A 12565-nucleotide genomic window follows, 5' to 3' on the forward strand; every position below is an offset into this window, starting at 1 on the left:
ATCAAATACTACCACATATAATTCCTCCCAAATTACTAAAACCCACAATTAATCACTATATAAACCAATGCAAGAGCTAATCTAGCAATGAGAGATGAAAGGACAAAGTTGCTAACCTTGGTGATCATTTGAATGGATGGGGGCCTGCAAATCTTGACAAATTTGGGGTAAATTTTGTGATGAACTCGAGAGGAAGAAGGGAAGAACAGAGGAGAGGGAGAGGGGAAAGGGGGAAGAACAGAGTGCGGGTGGACGAAGGGTTTATATAGGACGACCTTTAGTACCGGTTCGTGCCACGAACCGGTACTAAAGGTGCTGGAAGGGCCTCACTCTGACAACATCCTGCCATCATTTTCTTTAGTACCGGTTCGTGGCACGAACCGGTGCTAAAGGTTCGCCACGAACCGGTACTAAAGAGCTCCTCCCGCCTAGCCGTTGGAACCGGCACTAATGGACACATTAGTGCCGGTTCTGTTACAAACCGGGACTAATGTGTCTCACATTTGACCCTTTTTCTACTAGTGCAGTTACCACAAGCTGCACTATGTCCTTTCTGTTGCACTGGCGAGTGAGCAGCCGCCGTTCACGTCATAGGCGTTGTCACAGACTAATCTTTTTGCTGGTTGGATATAAAGATTTGTTTGGAAGATTTGTGCTGCTGCTGCTTATTTAAAATTTGATTATTCTTTGACTATTTGTTTTTTTTTTGAGTAGTAATACCAACATCTTGGGTCCGCATCAGTCTACTAAAATCAAGTCATCCACTCATGTTGTTTGTGCAGATCTTTGTTTTCTCATCTCAACAAGGTAGATGATGAATATTCAAACTGGCTGTAAGTGAGGTGGACCAATGTAAACTGGCTAAAAATATATTTTACGAGTGTGATTTCTGTAACCATACATGTTAATGTACATAACATGTTAGAGATCTCCTTTCTCATTGTAAGTTGTTTTATACACAATAAGTTTGTACAATATGTAGCCTTCCAATCAGAGATGTATGAATTTTAAGCTAAGTGAGGCTCTTTCAATCTCCACACATGAGTCTTGAGATTGCTTTCTCCTCAGAGAGCTTGAGGACTAATCATAATAAATTGCTTCCAAGTACAGTAGTAGATGCAGACATAATGAATTCAGTACTATATGTTCTATTTTCTAGATTATACTTGCATCTTACGCTCCCTTTATTATCAATATCATCTTACGCATTTCCCATGGTATCACAATTATTGAATGCCATGTTCAATCCGTAACTATCATAGTAGTTTCCGTTTTTTATTGCCATGCCGCTGATTGGTCATACAACATTGATAGGTGAGGTAAAGGAGAAGACACATGTAGTCGTGTCATGATAACAGTTGCTGAATGCAACTCAAGACTGTACGAAACCAGAAAGAAAGACAGGGTAGGCAACATTCAAGGAGCAAACTAACTAGCGTTCAAATAATCTGTTGGTGAGATCCTTATGTAGGTGTGTTTCTCACGAAACAAGCTGTCTTAACTATCTGATAAGTTTGTACTATTTCCTGGTTGTTTTTATTGGCTTAAATTTCTTGCAGTATAAATATTTTGGCCTATTTAGAATTTTCGATACAGTATATTGGTGCTTGGAATTGAACTCCGCGACAATGATACATTATCAATGCCATTTTTGTTCCACATTAAGGGGCTCTATACGGTTGTCCATTTTAATATTGTATAGTCTATGTTATTTTTTATTTAACCAATTTATAACCATAATTTGCCGCAACAACGCGCGGGATATCATCTAGTTCTTGATGTGGTCCGTCCCATACCCTGGGCCAACCTGGATTCGGCCACGCCCCGGGCTAACCTGCTTAGCTACAGTGTCGATGCCCGCTACAGTGTCAAAATCAGCTACAGTACACAAAGAATTGCCAGGCCATCGCCCCTGTTGCCTGGCTACGCCCCTGCTCTCTCTTACAATTTTCTTTTTACTCTAAACCCATGGCTGTACATGTCCTGTGTGGACCTATAGTGCTCTTTCCCTGTGATTTTGCCTCTTTCTCTGTGATTTTGCCTCTTTCCTCTACTTCTCTTTTCTCCTTTTTGATTGAAGCACCAACTTCTTCTGCCATTCGGCTCTGCAAGCAGCATCCTTTTCCTTTCTATGTTTTTTAATCCGACGTGGATCATGGGGTATCACTCCAGCATGAAGCGTTGGCCATGCCCTAAGTGTCTCACGTAAATTATGAATGCATGGTGAGCAGCATCCGACGTGTGGCCCGAGTACGTACCTAGTACGTCCACACGCACAGCCATGCCAGCACAGATCACAGATGTGTGCTTTACTGTTCAATAAGTATTACTGTAACTTGTGCCTGTACGCGCGCGGCCGCCTCTGACTACCCTAGAGATTCTAGCGATAAAAAAAATTTGATACTCGTAGGGACAGTGTTTTTGCAGGCACGCTTTAACACATACGGTCTACACGTTAGCTGGCTGGAACAGCAGCCAGTGGTCATACCCAGCTGCTGCTTGATCATTTTGGGCTGCTCTTCGACCAACTCTGCTAGCTGGACTGTATAGTTACTAGCGTGTAGTGCGCAGCGGCACGCCGCGCCATACTGATTGTTGTGCGACGATTTTCCTTTTGAAGCTCTTAAAACTTTGTTTAGTACTTGGTTGATAACATAGTCATTCACACATATAGATAAGGTTCATTGAGTCAACACAGGCAGAGTGCAACGTTTCTACTTTCCACTTAGATTTGAGATCCTCGGCTAAGTTTGTTTCTTTGATACAGTGGTAGAGAACTGGCACCGCGCTTTATTTGCATGTTTCAGTGAAGTTTTGTATATATTGAGAAAAGGCTCATGTGTTGGTTATCCATTTGTTGGTTTCTTCAGGAATGTGATTCTTGCCTACAGGTGTACATGCAAACATAGATTGATGACTATAAGTAGGGTCTGTTGGTAACTTGGTAATGCATAACTCATCGCCCATAGTAAGCCTACACACTTATAAGCCAATTACACCATCGTCGCCGGTTGGGGTGCGGAGAGGGGAGATGGAGAGGCGGCGCGCTGGCGCCTAGGATAAGGAGTGAGGAATCGATCGGGAGTTGTGGCTAGGGTAGGAGGGGATTGCTGGAGGCTACGTACTGTGAAGAAAGAAGGGCACATACATGAGCAAAGACTTGAGATGTTGGGTTGTGCGTGGGCCGGGCTTTTACGCAGGCATTTGTCCATGTGCATCTAATCTGTCTGATCGATTACTTTGGTTAACTAAAGTACAAGACCGGAATTCCTAAATTAATTTTGGTTCTTACAAAGTGCAGACTGAACTAAGAATTGGAATTTTCGGCTTCGGTCTTTTCGGATTCGGTCCCGGTTTTTTCTGTTCGGTAGTTGGGTGCTAGGTTAATATGCCCACCCCTACATGCATGTATAGCCACTCAATAAAAACAGAACAGTTTTTCAAACCATGCAAGCAGTCACTGTTCACGTAACATGCAATTAACTGATATCTGCTATATATATCACCCATCAATATACGTGCTGGGATTTCATCAATTATTAGTCCAAGTCTATTAACTCTACTCTCTTCGGACAGTAGGTTTGTAAGGAGAAATAGCAATAAACCAATGAAAAAATAGGAGCTTCACAAAAGTATCGATTTAGTGCCTGTTCGGTTTCTCTCCGCTCCCGTGACTCAGATCCCGGAGCGGAGCAGGCTGTTGCAGCTTTTTATGGAGCAGCTCAAACCGAGCTCTGCAGCTCCGTGGAGAACGGAGTGGAGAGATTCCAAACAGGGCCTTACTCTTAGAAAAAATGACGTTGTATTCTTTTACATTCAGAAATTAGCTGCTCTGAATACACATACCAAGTGTTTAACATGCAACTGCTTACATAGACTGAGAATACACATATACTGCATACCACACAACCACAACCATGCATGAGTGTTGTCAACACCCGGGTCAGTAGCAACCGTCACCAGTCCTCATTGGCCATAAATAAAATATAGAAAAAATTCTGCATAGTCCACCCATTGTTGCATGCACACTTGTCATTTTTTTTGCTAAACCAACCCACCAATTAATGATGAGAATCCTCATACAGATGCATCCCTACAAATACTAAATCAAACTTAAACGAAAGGAAGTCACTAACACCAATTGTCATGCAACCAGCCAATATGAGAAAAGAAACACAGGTCATGAAACCATTAGTCAGTGGGAATCAAATCAAAGCATATGCAGTCATTAATTGACTCTCAAGAGGACTCGCATGTAGATGAATGAGGCGAGACAAATAGTAGGTCCTAAGTTAAAAACGTGCAAGATTATGAAGTTGTCCTGTCAGTTCATGTTTACATATCCGCAAGAAGTTTTGTGCGTAAGAAAGTTTTCAGTAAGTAGTTTTCAGTAAGCTGAAGAGAGTCTTGTGCTTTGAGAGCTTATCTTCTGAAGGCGAGAAACAATCACCGAACGCCGTCGCTGCACCAGAGACGGAAGTAATCCCGCCATCGAGAGGACAACGAAAGGGGGGCGTCGCCAAATCTGTGCTGATTGGGAGAACTTGTGCTGGAGAAATAACGTATGTAACACATCGCTGACCAAGACGCTTGATCTGTAGCCGGCGAGGAAAAAATAGCAGCTTCACACTGCTTCTATTTGTGCTTCCACCTTCCCACGTTGGCATTCTGTATGGCGATCGGTGACTTTGCTAGCTCTTGCACTATTCATGCTTCCGTATCAAGCACCGGTTGCAGGTCTGTTCATTCAGATCAAGGGCCAGCTAGCATTTGACTCCCGTAGTCCGCAGGAAAAGGGCGTGGTGGAGAGGGTGACTTGCTGCTGGGAGGATCTAGCGAGAGCACGAAAGAAGAGGCGCCCGCTCCTGATGCGTACATGCTGCCGCTACCTGCGATGACTGCAAGGATAGAGAAAAATTGAAAGATGAGTAGGAAAGAAGCAGTGCAGGGAAGGGAGCCATCGACCTTATTAGCGAGGGAACGCACCAGCGACCGAAGGCGGCGCCGGTTCGTCTTGATGGCGGCGGCACGCCCGTGCTGGAGGATCACGACGCTGCGGAATCGCGCGGGCCCATGACCTGCGAGCGGCCTGATAGAACCCTAGGCACTCCACGGTGCCGTCGGCGGCGCTTCATCAGACACCAACAGGGCAGAGCTCACATTGTGTTCGACGGAAGGGGTGTCAGGAGTGAAGGAGCAGGGATGATGGCGCATCCGAGATGGAAGACGCACACGGAGTGACGCATTTTTATAGGGCCAAACAACGACCAAGCGGTGGAACGAGATTTCATGGGATCCTTCCAGAGAGACCAGGCGAAATATCTAGCCGGTCTAGAGAAAAACACAAATATGTCCAAACTGCTTACCCCATAATCTCATTGACCTATACGTGTCCATCATGGAAATAAGCAGTCAATGACCCATGGGCAGACGTGGCCACATGCATGGATCAAGCAGTGGCACGTGGAACAAGAGCAATCCACACACCTCTAGACTGGACACGTGAAATCAAAAGTGCAAACCGCACAGTAAACCAAAGTTTTTTAAAGAATGGAAGAACCTTCCCGAAGAGTGCAGCACACACCCGTCGATAAACAAGAGCTCATAACGTGGCAACGGCAACACCAAACCAAACATGCCGCACGACCTGACCAAGCAAAAAATGAGATCCATCAACTTTAGGAAGCCATCCTGCACACGTGTCACTCAATCAATAATGGTAAATTTTTTTCCAAAAAACCCAGGTAAAAGGAACCCTTACGGGCCTAGTATTCTTAGTATATATGATTGCAACCCTACTACGGATCACCGTTGCTTAGTACTAAAACGGTTTATCACCCATGATTATATTCACATCATAGTGATCATTGGGCTAGTCGGTTTATCCTCCTCCCGTCGCGGCTTGCGTGGCGCTGGCGGCTCCCGTGAGGGCGGCCGTGGGGCATCTCACCGCTCCTATCGCGGCGGGCAGCATGGATTTGGCGCCTCTCGGGCGCCATCGTCCTGATCAATGAGAAGGAGGAGCACACGTCGGCCCCGCTGAGCGCATCGCCCCGTTCGTCTCTGTCCTCATCGAGGTTCGAGGACCAGACCGAGCCCGAACCTGAGGATCCAATGGGGGTTGTGCTGCAGCTCTCCACCCTTAAAGCGGCGGAGCGCATTCGTGATTGCTTCGGTCCTGCAACCAGGGACGAGGAGGAGCAGCGGCAGCTCGCGGTTGCACTCGTCGCTCCGAGGAGGAGGAGGACGATGACTTTACCAACCTCGTCGAGCTGTCAGATTCAAATGAATAGTGTTTATTCATGATCTGGTTGCTAATTTTAGATTAAATGTTGCTTAAATTGTCCCCACAAATTTGAAGCAAATAAAATAAATATGGAGCCTGATGTTTGATGATTTTATGTTTGCACACGGCCACAGTCTTCAAAATATTGTGAGGCTCACTCCAAATGACGACTCTGTAAGAGTTGCTCCAAGGCCTTCCATAAATACCTAGCGTGCTAGTTTTGGTCTAGCAAAGAAGTTCTCCCAACTACTGATTCTATATCCTGTCCATAAAATATAATACCCCCCCCCCCTCGCACTAGGTAGAAACCCCTCATTCGTCCCGGTTCATGAACCGGGACTAAAGGGTCGTCACTAAAGCCCTGACCCTTTAGTCCCGGTTCGTCCAGGAACCGAGACAGATGGGGACTCCACGTGGCCGCTACCGCTAGCCTAGGCAGGGGGCCTTTTGTCCCGGTTGGTGGCACCAACCGGGACAAAAAGGCTTTCACGCGTCAGCATTTTAGAGGCTTGACTTTTTGTTTTTTTCTGAAGAGGGGGGGGGGGGGGGCGGTTGGGGTTTTTTGTAGGGTTAATTTACGGGGTTTCATATATTGTATTAGCTAGCTAATAGAGAGAAGTGTCCTCTCTTATCTCCGTACTTGGTCGACGCTACGTATAGAGAGGACTCGACACGCTAGCTAGCTAGTAAGCAAATGAAGGAAACTATTAAGTATACAGAAGATCGTCATGAGCATATACAGAAGTGATCGACCTCCTCTTCTCCGAGAGATTGGTTTAACAACAAGTTTTCGTATATCTTACCGACTCTATTGGATATATATATATATATATATATATATATATATATATATATATATATATAATGTGTAAGATCTCTTACAATACCCTAACATATGATGATATTCTCCGGCTTTATTGATGACATGGTCAAGAAAGAATCCAGCCAATTCCTCTTGAATTGCTCGCATGCGATCTTCTGGTAAGAGTTTATCCGCATCTGCCACATCTAATTTGAATAAGGAGGTCAATACATATATATGAATGAAACTCAACAGAAATGATGGTAATAAAATAAACTTGTGAATATTTTTGCTTACGCACTTCATATTGTCTTTTTGAGTAGCCCCGCCTATTCTTGGCCGTCGTGTTGTAGATGAACTCGGAGACGTAGTATCCACAGTAATTATTCACGGCTTCCTGCCACAAGCACTTTACGAGAAATAGAGGTAAATCAAACTGATAATGAAGCATTATAAATGGCATTGATGATAGTAGTTAGAATCAACGGGAGATGCGCGGAACTAGCTAGCTAGCTAGTAGTACTTACTTTCAGGTATTTCCATACCAGATCCCGCGGCAATGAAGTAACTTGTGCGGTGAATACTTTCCAAACCCTGCGAGACAAAGAAAACAATTACTTGATATCGTGAAATGAACAAAGTTGCTAATATGGTGCGATAATGATCGAATCAACTTACTTCTCGAGCATCTTAGACATGGCCGCATACTCCTTGGGATCTTTTCGTCTCGAGTCTAAAACGTTTACTAGTCCCTTCTCAAGCTTAATCTCTAGGAGAATATAGTGGAAGCTGCACACGCATGCATAACTCATCAATTACATTAATTACTATATAACAGTAATAATTTAGGGAAACCGAATATGCACAAGACAGTAACACTCACTTGAAGTTGTAAGGAAAGAGTATTGTATCTTTGTTTTGATTTATTAACAAAGATCGTAGCAAGTTGTCCTCGGTTTCTTTGGCATTATATTTAACCATAAATTCATCTATGAGATTTGTGTTAATGAACCCAATATCATACATTTCATTTTGTCTGTATTCGACGATCTTCAATCTGCATAATATAGCGAGGATAATTATATATACATGCAATGAAAGTGGTCGCTGCAGGGCATCCAAAGTGCGCTTCGCTTTAACCGAATCTATCTTCTCCTTCGGAGGTGGATGTCTCTTAGCTCTTTGTGTTGCGAAGTAGTCCCTCACTCGGGCTTGACAGATCTCCTTGTTTTCCTTCTCGGTCCTCTCGTATGGTAACTTCTCTGGAGTCTTGAGAGATGGACCGAATCTGTATTGCCTTCCGCCTGTACTACTAGATGCCAGAGCAGGCCGAGCGGCTGCGGCTTTCTTCTTTAGTTTCTTACGAGGCGGATGAGAAGGACTGTGACGCGCCGGGGCAGGCGGAGCAGCGGCAGGTCTCTTCCGCCCTTGCTGGTGAGGCGGAGAAGGAGGACGCTGGATGGTCGGCGCACTGGTGCAGGTGGAGAAGGAGGCGGAGTGCCTCCACGCGCCGGAGAAGGAGGCAGAGTGCCCTGATCACTCGCCAGAGGAGCAGGCGGAGGAGGAGGCGGAGTGCCCTGACTCTCCGCAGGAGGAGGAGGAGGCGAAGGCATCCAGTTCGGAAGGTTGATGAGATCCTTCCTCCATAGGCATGGAGTCTTCAAAGCAGAACCTAGTCGAGTCTCCCCTTCACCGGTAGGGTGGTCAAGCACAAGCTCCTCAAATCCCTCCGTTATTTCTTCCACCGTCATCCTAGCATATCCTTCTGGAATTGGACGACAGTGAAAAATTGTGCCGGGTTCAGGCGGTAGAACAGAGCCGATAGTCGCCTTGACTTTGTACTTCTCCCATTGCGTCATAAGGTGGCAATGTTGAGACTCTGTGATAGCATCCACGGGGTTGCTAACAGGAGCCGTGAAGACAGGCTCCAGCTGAAGCTGCTTGGTGGAAGCCACGCTGCTTCTCCGCTGAGATGGCGGGGTAGCTTCGGGGGTAGCTTCGGCAGGTCACTTGCTTCGAACTGCATCTCGTTCCTCTAGCTTCTGTACCTTTGATTGCAGCTCCTGCAGATCGCTCTGCTCCACCTTCCTCCTCCTCTCTTGGCATTTGTAACCGCCTGCGTCCGTAAACCCAACATTCCACGAAACAGAGCCTGGCGTGCCTCGTGTCCGTCCAGGGTGCTCAGGATTCCCGAGGGCCATTGTGAGCTCATCCTTCTCTCTGTCTGGAACGAACGTCCCTGCCTACACTGCGTTAATATAGTGTTGAAGCTTCGTTAGGGGTATTCGCAGTTGCTCCCTTGTCCAAACGCACTTCCCTGTTATAGGGTCCAAGGTTCCGCCAACCCCGGAGAACCAAGTCCGGCAACGGTCTGGCCAGTTCAGTGTCTCTGGTTCGACCCCTTTATCAAGCAGGTCATTCTCAGCCTTGGCCCACAATGGTCGGGCTTTGAGGTAGCCACCTGACCCCGTGCGATGGTGATGCTCCTTCTTCGCAGCATTTATCTTGTTTATGGCTGACATCTTCTTACTTCGCTTCGATGTCTTGTTGGTCACAAATGCGTCCCATTGATCTCTGAGCTTCTCGTACCGGCCGACGAATTCTGGTGTCTTTTTTTGGTTGACAAACTTTTCTTTCAAGTCATTCTTCCACTTCCTGAATAGATCTGCCATCTTCTTGAGAGCAAAGGACTTGATTAATGGCTCTTTAACTGGATTCTCCGGATCGTCCTCTTCCGGTAGGGTGAAATTTACCTTCAGCGCTTTCCAAAGATCATCTTTCTGTCTATCTTCGACAAAAGAAACTTGAAGCTCTTCATCCTTAGGCTGATTCCATAGCTCTATGCTGATCGGGATCATGTCTCGAACAAGAACCCCGCACTGAGCAGTAAATGCCTCCTTGGTCCGGAGGGGTTCAATCGGTTTGCCATCGCGCGCTATTGCTGTGATCGTGAACCTTTCATCTGATTAGAACTTTTTCTTCGGTCCTCGTCTCTTTACCGAAGTTGTGCTCGATCCGGAGGGCTAGAAATAAGAAGAAAGACGAGAGTTAATATGTGTAGATACCAAAACAATGAATGCATCAATTAGCTATAGTCAGCACATGCTTAATTAATACATATACCTGGCCGAACTCTATTTGGTCACCGGAGCTGTCATCACGGCCTCCTTCTTGCACCGGCATTCGGTCACCGGTCACGGTCTCCTCCGTTGTTCGAGGACCGCAGCCTGCTTCTTCACCCTCTCCTTCCAGACCATCGCTTTCGTTGAGATACGACATGCCATCAGCTCCGGCTGCGATTATGTCCCCCAACACCCCTTCTGCTTCCTCGTCTCGGCCGTGCTCCATAGTTTCTGCAAATATTACAACATGGCAATTATTATACAAACATGACAGATGGATATATTAGTGGCAAACGTAGACCTAGCTATAGCTATTCACAACAAGGATTTATATTAATTAATGGCCTCGACGCTTCTCTAGGGTTTGGGGTGGCCTTGGCAACGCTTAAAGGGTTTGGGATGGCCTCGACGACAACGCTCTTTTAACTTGGTAAAGGAGGGGGTATATCGACAATGACAACATACATACATGGAAAAAAATGTTATCAGGGAGGGGGTATATCGACCCCCCTCATGTTGAAGTTATCGGGGAGGGTGTATCGACCCCCCCTCCCCATCATGTTGAATATATGTTGAATTCCCAAGAGAAAACATCCATCGAACAAAATTACAACAGAAAAAATTGACCAAGTTTTCATATATCATCATCATCATCTACTAAAAAAATTTGACATATTCTTTACATACGAACATACAAACGTTTGCATATTCGACAATAATATCACCACAAAATTCTAAATTTTGCATATTCTTAGAACCCACGAACCCTCGATCCTCGACCCTCGAACCCTCGACCATAGAACCCTCGACCCCTCGACCCTAGAACCCTAGAACCCTCGAACCCTCGACCCCTTGATAACCCGCAAGTATACGTGATAGTTGTAGCCTCTTTCGATAAGTTAGAGTGTCGAACCCAACGAGGAGCTAAAGGTAGAACAAATACTCTCTCAAGTCCTATCGGCCACTGATACGACTCTACGCATGCTTGACGTTCGCTTTACCTAGAACAAGTATGAAACTAGAAGTACTTTTTAGGTGTGGTAGGATAGGTTTGCAAGATAATAAAGAACACGTAAATAAAAAGTAGGAGCTGTTTAGATAAAGATGCAATAAAATAAATAGAGTGAGTGTGGAAAAGTGGTGGTAGGAGTTGTGGAATTGTCCCTAAGCAATTGACTACGTTACTAGACCGATAGCAAGTTTTATGTGGGAGAGGCCACTGCTAGCATGTCATCCCTGAATTGGAATTCTATGCACTTATGATTGGAACTATTAGCAAGCAGTCCGCAACTACTAACGTTCATTAAGGTAAAACCCAACCATAGCATTAAGATATATTGGTCCCCCTTCAATCCCGTATGCATCAATTTCTATGCTAGGTTGAAGCTTCTGTCACTCTAGCCCTCCAATACACAGTCCTATCAACATACAACTAACCCTATGGTGTGATCCACGCGCGCGCTCATATGATGGGCACCGTAGGACAGCAACATAACCACAAGCAAATCAATCATAGCAATTCATCAACCACCAATAGGACAACGAAAATCTACTCAGACATTATAGGATGGCAACACATCATTGGAAAATAATATGAAGCATAAAGCACCATGTTCAAGTAAGGGGTACAGCGGGTTGCGGAGAGTGGACCGCTGTAGATAGAGGGGGCAAGGTGACTGACATGTTGTTGAAGATGACGGCGGTGTTGGTGAAGATCGCGGTGATGATGATGGCCCCCGGCGGCGTTCCGGCGCCACCGGAAGCAAGGGGGAGAGAGCCCCCCTTTTTCTTCTTCTTCTTATTCCTTGACCTTCTCCCTAGATGGGAGAAGGGTTTCCCCTCTGGTCCTTGGCTCCCATGGCTTGGGAGGGGCGAGAGCCCCTCCGAGATTGGATCTATCTCTCTGTTTATGCGTTCTCTGTTTCTTCCCCTTCACCGTTTCCTTTATATCTGGAGATCCGTAACTCCGATTGGGGTGAATCTTTCGCCCAGATTTTTCTCGTAAAATTAGCTTTCTTGCGGCAAAAGAAGGGCGTCAACCGCCTTACGGGTGGCCCACGAGAGTCCAGGGCGCACCCAGGGGGGAGGGCGCCCCCTATCTTGTGGCCACCTCGGACACCGTTTCGCGTTGATTCTTTCTCCAGAAAATCCCAAATATTCCAAAATAATTCTCCGTCTGTTTTTATCCCATTTGGATTCCGTTTGATATTGGTTTTCTGCGAAACATAAAACATGCAACAGACAGTAACTGGCACTAGGCACTGGATCAATATGTTAGTCCTAAAAAATAATATAAAAAGTTGCCAAAAGTATATGAAAGTTGAAGAATATTGTCATGGAACAATCAAAGATTAT

At 45.7% G+C, this 12565-nt stretch overlaps 1 long non-coding RNA gene across 1 annotated transcript; it reads right to left on the bottom strand.

Moving 5' to 3' along the window:
* Positions 1-3945: 3945 nt before the first annotated feature.
* LOC123066174 (uncharacterized) lies at positions 3946-5266 on the bottom strand. The gene is made up of 2 exons (XR_006431247.1): positions 4987-5266; positions 3946-4898 (listed from the first exon to the last, which is right to left on the bottom strand). It is a non-coding gene; the product is annotated as an uncharacterized lncRNA (long non-coding RNA).
* Between the last annotated feature and the right edge of the window lie 7299 nt (positions 5267-12565).

This window comes from Triticum aestivum, chromosome 3B, assembly GCF_018294505.1.
Source record: "Triticum aestivum cultivar Chinese Spring chromosome 3B, IWGSC CS RefSeq v2.1, whole genome shotgun sequence".
NCBI lineage: Eukaryota > Viridiplantae > Streptophyta > Magnoliopsida > Poales > Poaceae > Triticum > Triticum aestivum.